Source organism: Rhagoletis zephyria, unplaced genomic scaffold (assembly GCF_001687245.7).
Source record: "Rhagoletis zephyria isolate East Lansing unplaced genomic scaffold, Rhagoletis_zephyria_1.1 Rzeph_scaffold_02032, whole genome shotgun sequence".
NCBI classification, from domain to species: domain Eukaryota; kingdom Metazoa; phylum Arthropoda; class Insecta; order Diptera; family Tephritidae; genus Rhagoletis; species Rhagoletis zephyria.
The window spans coordinates 87,595-96,615 of record NW_016159116.1 but is presented as its reverse complement, the minus strand read 5'-3'; positions in this window follow the sequence as shown (position 1 = coordinate 96,615).

The following is a 9,021-nucleotide window of genomic DNA, read 5'->3' as shown; positions in this document are numbered from 1 at the left end:
AACACTTAAGGAGTTTGTTGCTGGCATGCAGTTTCTATGGCAGCAAAAGCATCTGGAAGAGGGCCAGTATATGATAACTAAAGAATGTTTGGTACCTACAACCTATTATATTTTACCTCTGATTTACTCTACAATAAATCTACTACGAGATATGTATGTATTCACATAGTACATATATTTTTGTTGCTTAAGTACTTGTCACATCCGCAGTGTACATAATTTTGAAATATGCCAAAGAATTTTAATTAATTCTTTCTTTCATCTATGCGTAATTAATTTTATTAGTTGGCACTTTACAATTTCCATTCCATTTTCACTTTTGTGGTGCTTGGTTTGGTTTTATGCGCTCGAACTGGTAGTGAATACTTACGTGTTTCTCTCTTCCTTCAAAACGTGTTGTATTATCTGTGTAATTTTGTTGCTGCTGCCGCTGCCAATCTGCATGTTAATTTTGCGTGTAAGAGAACTTTACAGGCAAGCACACTTACAACTATGCATAGCATACGCATAGCATGCTCTAGCACTAACAGGCCAACAAATATACAAACTTAAAACAAAAAAAAAACAAAAAAAACTTTGCACTCACTCACTATTGTAACCAGCTCTGGTGGTTATGCCTTCTATTGCAAACAGAAAGGTTTTGTTCTTTACAAGTCTTTTGGATCTACTTTCTGTGGTCCAAAGAAGCCTTTACCAGGAGGCACGCTTTCTACTCCGCTGCCACACAAATTCTTCATTGCTCGCAAAATTGATTCCCTAAAATGCAAGTTTGTTTGTGTGTTATCCATTGTATTGTAGTTGTTACTAGTTCTGTTTGTAATAATAAAATCACTGACTTTCTTGGCTTTGTTTGTTTCGCGCGGTGCACATCTGCGGTCGTCTCACTGCCATTGAATTTTTAATTAAAAGTTCAATTCAAAATGAAAGTCACTACGCAATCGTGTCTTTATAAGTACTCAAACTGAGTCTTTCTTCGAATTTTCATTGCAGATATGTATGTATGTATGTATGTATGTACATACGTCTCATTTTGCGTATTTGTGCGGATATTTTGTTTAATTGCTTGCTTGCAAGCGAATCCAATTTGGAAATCTTCAGAGGTGTCAGTCGGCTGTCAGAGCTATTGCCCACTTTTTGTTAGCAAAACGGCTTTAATTGTTAGCCGCAGTTGTATTTTCAAAATTGCCATTCCATTGTTAGCATTTGTTTGTTAGATACAGAGCTAATTTTAAACTGTCTTCTTGATGAATTTACGCTTCAGCAGCCAATCTGGGGGGTTATTTAGTTCGTTCTAAGAAAGAAAGAGAAAATGAATTATTTCAGTGAACTACTGCAAAGTAGTATTGGTTTAGAGTTTCTTATTAAGTAAGAACTTTTCCTTCAAATGTTGACGGCCGTATAAACAAATATTGTATTTTTGCGTGCCGTTATAAATATAGCTAACAATTTTTCCACAAAGATTAATATATAAATCGTTTAAACAATGTGGTTTATTTATACTCGCATGTGATGCTTTTCATTTCAAGACAACCGGTCAGCAAGGGGCATGATTTTTTATTTCGATGAAACTGAAATATGGGCGATTCCACCCATAAGTCTACCGGGAAAAAAGTCCTATATCTAACTTATTTCGAAAACTTGAATATATTGGCGGTCAGATAATTGCATACGCCGACGATATTGTAATAGCTATCTCGGTTAAACATCTCTCAACATTGACAGATCTGAACCAGAGATCCCTCAACAAACTATCCCTGTGGTTTAACAGGCGAGGACTGGGAGTGTATCCTGAAAACCACAGACTTTATGCTATTCCCTAGGAAGCACAAGATAACTGATCTCGGGAACATAACTCTAGAGGGCAATACCCTCGCAGTAAAAGAAGAGACCAAATATCTAGGTCTCATAGTAGATAGGAAACTAAACTGAGGGCCCAACGTTGCAGCTAGAGTTCGCAAAGCAACAGTGCCACTATATTCCTGCAGCAGGGCAATAAGGAAAAGATGTTGGATGGAACCCAAAGTAATACACTGGCTATGCACGGCGGTGGTTAGGCCAATTCTCTATCACGCTATAGTGGTATGGTAGGACACCTTTGGGGAAGAGGTAACTTAAAAAAGGTAAACAAAGTTCATAGGCTTACGTCCACACTCATAACTGGTGCGACGAGAACAACGCCATCCAAGGCACTGTATGCCCTACTGAATTTTCTTCCGGTAGACCTACATGCCAAATAGGTCGCAAGTGGAGCGGCAATTCGAATGAACATTCTACATAAGTGGTCAAATACCAGTAATGGTCACGCTAGAATACTAACGGAGTTTCCAGAGCATCCCAGATTGGTGGACTATCCACTTCCTACAACTGAGCTTAAATAAGCAGAATACATGAATTCTGTAGAAGATGAAGAGGTGTAAACGATTTTGCATCTGTTGTGCCAGTGCCCTGCTCGATCCCGACAAAGACTCTCCACTCTGGGTAGACAATTCGTCGATAACTTGGAGGACCTTAGATGAGTGGAGATCGAGGACCTTTTAAATTCATGCGGCATCACAATGGGAAATGAGCCAAAGTGTGTCTTATAAGCGACCGCGATAACCGAACTAACCAGCCACCCACACTGTGGTGGATAAATTAAGTAGAAAAATAGTTCTAAGGACTAGCTCTTGAGGGACCTTCTTGTGAGCCCAAGGTGGAATCATCTTCCAAATTATTCCCAGAAAGTTAAGTTCGGCCAACTATCTAGCCCATGCATGGCTTCGCATAGACCATTAAGGATCGCAGTGTTACCAGATAAGCTTGTCTGTAGACCTAAGAATGTCGTGGTAGTTGGTTAGAATATTTAAATGGCCGGCTGCTCACGCGAAATGTTGAGACTTCACATGTGTGAAAATATGCTGAGAAAATGCCATCGAACGCGGAGGAGTTAAAAGGTTTAATGGAACTTATAGTCCTTTTCACATAACTATGGACTTTGACAGATGCCCCACCAGATGGGGTCCCGGAGCAGAGAGCAAGGTGCTCATTTAAAGAAATGGCGTGTCGTCCATTTCCACTGTAGCGTATGTAGTGCATATTTTCAGGCGCAATATTTAACTCCTTCTGGCGGGGCGACATCTACATTTAGAGCTTTTCTAATTGTATATCTTTGATATGATACCTACGACGAGGTTGATATCTAGACTAGGTTTGCCATAAATACATTTGCTATATTTACAGTATAAATCGTAGTCTGGGCAAACAACATTGCAAGTTGATAAAAGCGTTATAACGTTGTAAGAATGGCTCAGGAGTATAACCAGGAAAGTCAGTATCATAGAGAATTCCTAGAATTTCTTTCTGAGATGAAGTACACTCTTCCTTTGGCTTCTGTTATAGCCTGGTTGTACTCAAACGAGCCCATCGTCCATCTGACTAACTTCTATATAAATATATTCCTGGCAGTTTCCAACCCGATTCTCAGGGCTTGGTTCGCTCCGTTTCTAAGGCAACGACGTCCGACAAGTGTGAGGTAAGCAGAACAATTTTCAGCTTTTATTTACTTCAATTTAGTATAGTTCTAGAATATGACACGATAGGACCCGGGTCCGAAACCTGGTCCGGACAACATCAAAGTTTGACCCATAAAAACTCTTCTCAGAAAGCCGTCAGCCCCTTGGAGGCGGCGTTAATTTGTGGGTGCCCTACATAAAATTAGTGGAGAAGCTCGGTCAAGCACTCAGAAAACTTTACTTCTTTTATTTGACGTTAGTGTTGAATACTTAGTTTTTGAGACACTATCCTCGCTTGGCGTGCAATAACTCGTATCCGCGAAATGCAACACCACGCATGGGTTATTTTGGTTAGACCCTGTTTCAATGCTTCCCTACTTGACAAATATAAAAGTGCAAATTATAGTATTTAGAAGCTAATATTTAGTAAGTTTAGTTACGATTCCATTCAAAAGTTTTGAAGGAAATAAGTTTCTTCGCTCTTTTGTGACATTTTCGGACTTTCATATACGCGGTATTGCATTTGGCATATACATATTTTTTCGCTATTCGTACTTTTACCAACCAAAAATTTTTGCCAGCTAATTATGAAAGTTGAGAGGAAACATTTACAAAACAGTTAGCGAAAAATTCATACTTCCGGTGAACGTGTTTAGATTTAAAAAAAAATAAGCTCATAGTGAACAGAACGCAGCGGCATTTTGAAAGCTTTGTCTGCAGGCGAACTCAAAAAAAAAAAAAAAAAAAAAAAAANCACGTGCATGCAGATATGGTGTCACAAATAAGTTAACAAAAGAACTTCTATGTAAGTACAGTGACTTCCATTACGTATGTATGTTTGTGTGTGTGGTTTTTTACTCTACACATTTATGCATACAAATATTCATGGTAAACGGTTCATTTTGGTATGACAACTTTATTTGTGGCAAAACTATAGATAATAAAAGTCAACTTAAGCAGCGTGTGCGGTCAACTGGTGGCCTAACAGAGAAAATGTTGTTGCAATTACAGCAAATCACTGTGGCAACTGGGTAAGAGCAGCAAATGCAGCACCATTGCCAACAGCATTGCCGGCAAACTAGATTTGCTTTTACGCGACAGTTTTTTTTTTGTTTTGTCTTTAATATTTAGTTAGTTACACGCCAACAGGAAGACAGGACCCAAGCGCATGCGCGTAGAGGAATTTTTCAACAGCAGACTGATAAGGATGATTGGTATGAATTTTGTTTGTGTGTGTGTGTGTGCAATCGTTGCCTGTCTTTCCGGTTGTTGGCTGCATTTCGCTCTCATATTTTTCTGACGGACCATTGTGGTCATCGAGTGACCGTAACGTAGCACATTTGTCATCCGTTGATGGCAACTTTACTTTGATTGTAGCGTGCGCACGTAGGCTTAAGTGCGATTTACGTGTTTAGAATGTTTTAAGGGTTCGCATTCTCGAAAATGGCCCAATGGAGGACAGTGAGTTAAAATTTTTTAATTTTTTTTTGTGAAGATGTGACATTTTCGACTATTCCAACTTCGTGTAGTTAAATGGATACACTTAGGTAATGGGACAATGCATGCCAAATCAACCAATTTTGATCTAATAAAATCATAGAAAAAAAAAATCCGCCAAAGGAAAAAAATTAATTTTTGTAAAATTCTAAATTTCATAATTTGAGGGGCTTTGCAAGTTAATTTTTTTTTTTTTTAATATCACAAAAGCTACACAAATTTACGTAGCCAGAAAAACCGATGTCGTTTTAAAGATGATATTTAGGACTATTAAGAAAAATATTTATTTTAAAAAAAGGAAAATAAAAAAATCTACGTAATATTGAAATTAAAAAAAAAACATAAAAAACTTATAAAAGTTGTTGATTCAATTTTTGTAGACAACACCTCTAACTGATCTTAAACGATCCTGAAATTTTCAAAATGTGTTTACAAAGATATCAACTTTTGAACTTCGAAAAAAAAAATTACAAACTCTGAATAAATTAAATATTTAAAAAAATATATATTTAATTTATATTTCTTTTAAATTTACAGTTAGCAAAAAAATATTTCTTAGAAATCACCATGAAAATGTAAGGACCTTTCAAGATAAGCTAGAGGTATTGTATACAAAAAAATTTAGCGAAATATGTACATATATGTATAAGATTTACGATTTTTTTTAATTTCAGTATTCAGTATCTTTTTACTATTTTTTTATATAGCACCAAATATCCTCTTTAAAAGAGACCAGAGCCTACAGCTACATATAATAGTTTTTGAGGTATTGAACAAATAAACTTGCAAAATTTTGGACTTTGGAAAAAAAATTCATATTTTTTCTTTATGTGATAAGAAGAGTTCTGACCAATATTTACCCAAATAAAAACTGGTCGATTCCAAAGATTCCTCGATTTGGCATGAATTGACCCATATACATACATATGTACATTAGGCTGGTTGAATTATTTTTTTTTTAATCGCATGGTATTTCCTGATTAGGCAGATAATTCTAAGAGAAAGCATAGTCTTCTACCAATTTAAAATTCTATAAACTAAAATATTAGTTGTAACAAAAGATGAACACTTTGTCAAACCGGCATAGAACGAAAAAAAAAAATTTTTGTGATAGAGTAAGTTTTTCTTTTAAAATTGCGCAGGACAGAAACTCATTTCCGACTTATAGTTGCTGATACATTTCCTCTCGGAATTATCTATAGAAACCGAAAATTCTATGCGATTCGTCGAAAAACTTTCGTCCGAATAATTTCACCCACCCTAATGCACATACTACATAAGAATGTATGTATTCTACACGTGGAACTACATATAACGCTTTTTACTCTCAAGTCATGTTTACGAGTATTTAAAAAAAAAAAAACAGAATACCGTAACCCAGCTTAATTGTATTATTTTATGTGCGGGAAGTAATTCAATTTTCATACTAAACGGTCTTACCGCGTTAGCAACCGCATATGTTTCATGAATGTACGCAGAAACACACCCACATGCACGCAGAAACACCAACCCATATGCGAGTACGTGCGTCACATATTTTGTATATCGTCGGTGATAGTGCAAAACGGTCTATGTCTATTAGTACCCTTGACACTTAGATGGTCTCTTACTTGCACCGGAATGCATCTGCAAATTTTTACACCCTAATAAATGAATAACAAAACTGTCTACCTTTGGCTGATGAAGAAGAACGACTGCCAAAAGCGATCAGACCACAGATAACTTATCAATTAAGCACCAGAAGTAATAAGTGACATAGAACATTTTGCAGTATCGCCGACGATATACATACATATGTACATAGTTCACATTTTACACCAACCAGCAAACAGGCCAGCAATGTGTCGCGTCGCATCGCGTACTGCGCAATTACACCGACCAACTTAATCCATACAGAGATTTCTGCAAAACGTGCACGCCTCAATGCAATTCAATTACATTTCAATTTAGAACACCATATAGCTATGCGCACAAACGCGTAAACTTTTACACACATACTTGCATATATACAAAAAAAACACACATACACACAAAAAACACTATTCGAGTATTATACTATTTGACCGTTAAGCAGAAAGGCTAGCACACACCATCACTCTCTATTCTGCCAGCAAGTAGCAAGTGCCCTACGTAGTCTCCCTCTTCCAACCAGCGGAATTTAAATGTTCTACTGGAAATAAAAATATTTTCTGGCATACACAATATTTTCGAGTGCACTATATGGCCAGCAATAAATTTAAATTGCTGCCTATCACGTTTGACTTTTGACTGAAGCACGAAAACAAACAGCGTTCAACTCACTTTTGTCCTTAGACTGGAATTCGAATGCGAAAAAAGCGAAGAGAAAAATCAAATCAGGAACGTCTTTTGGAAGCTGCCTTCGACTGCTGGACAAACACTCACGTCAAATTTTTATTTTTTTATTTTTTTTTTATCTCAAATCGGCTTCAGTGCCTGGCATACGTTTGTTGCATATGCAAACAATTTTTTCTATAACAGCTACATACGTTCTCTTTGAAGCACAATGACCATAAAATAACTGAAATTCCTTCAAGTTTATTTATTCCTATGCAAACATTCATATATATGGATGTACATTAGGTTGGTCCAAAAATGCATGTGGGGGGAAAAAGTAAAGTCGGAATTCTTATGCTCTCACCCCCTAGGATTGTTCTATGCCGAAAAAAGTATACCCTTATTTTTTAATTTTGAAAGCGCCCAAAGTTTTCCATGTATTTTATATGGGGAAAAACAACTTTTCGTAAAAATGGTATAGAATAGTTAAAAATCAGAATACTCTATTTATCTGCAGGTGATTCTTAATAATAATACCCAATCGCTTTTTTTAACAATTTTTTCATCGCAACTATAATTTATAGGTCTGCCAAAAGCCCACAAAAACGCAGAAAAATGCAATGGGCGACCAATAAAAAATCGTTGGTATTAAAAAATGGTTAAATAAATAATTGGGTATTATTATTAAAAGTCTCTTACGATCGAAAAATATTGATTTTCAAGAATTCTATACCATTTCTACGAAAAATTTTATTTTTCCCATATAAAAATACATGGAAACTTTGAGCGCTTTGAGCGACCTCTAAATATTGGTTTGACTTTACTGTTTTTGGACCACCCTAATGTACATGCATATCCAGCTGCATAGGCAACTACTTTCATATTTATTGAATACTCGTAGCGTAGCAGCAGCACTGCTCGTCGTGTGCAATGCAATGTGTGCAAAATTTAAAGAAAGCACTCACTTACTCACTCACTACTTCTGATTACTATCAGTTTTGATAGTGCACATCGATGGCATGCCAATGCGCTGGACTTTGAATACAAATCCATCGCATTGATATGCATACAAATAGTATGTGAAAACGATGACCGTAAGTGCAATGCAGGAATGTAAAGCAAAGCTTGCAGTTGAGTGATAAATTTTTTGTTTGTATTGGTTTTTTTTTTGCATTTTCTGTAATGTGATGGAAATGTACTATTATTTTTGTTAGTTAGACCAACAACTCAATAAAATCGGTTATGCATTTAAATGGAATATACATAGCTATTAACTCTAGCATTTGTTATACAGTAACACTTGTCCCAGTGGGAGCGAGAGCGTATTTTGATGGCTTTACGAACTCTGTTTTAAAATGGCCAAATTTTGGGAGCCTCTGCTTTTGACAGACTTCTAGTGTAGACGCGCTTATTATAAGCTAATTTTTTTTTGGTTTACCGGGTTTTGGGGATTTACGATATTAATCTACCATAAGTCGCAGTTTTTGTTTTTTTTTCACTATGTCTACATCTTTGTAAAGCCCATGCAGCTCATCGTTCCATCGCCAGAATCCTCTGTCAGAACTTTGTTATTTTTTATTTTTATAATTTTTTTGTTTTCTTATTGTTTTGTATAATTTGAACTGCTTTGGGCCAACAGGTCGTATGAGTAATTGTGTGTATCCATATTTCCAAACCTTTCATGGACATGAAATGGTTTTATATCTTTGGTTCTATGTTTATAAGTATCAGCAGACGA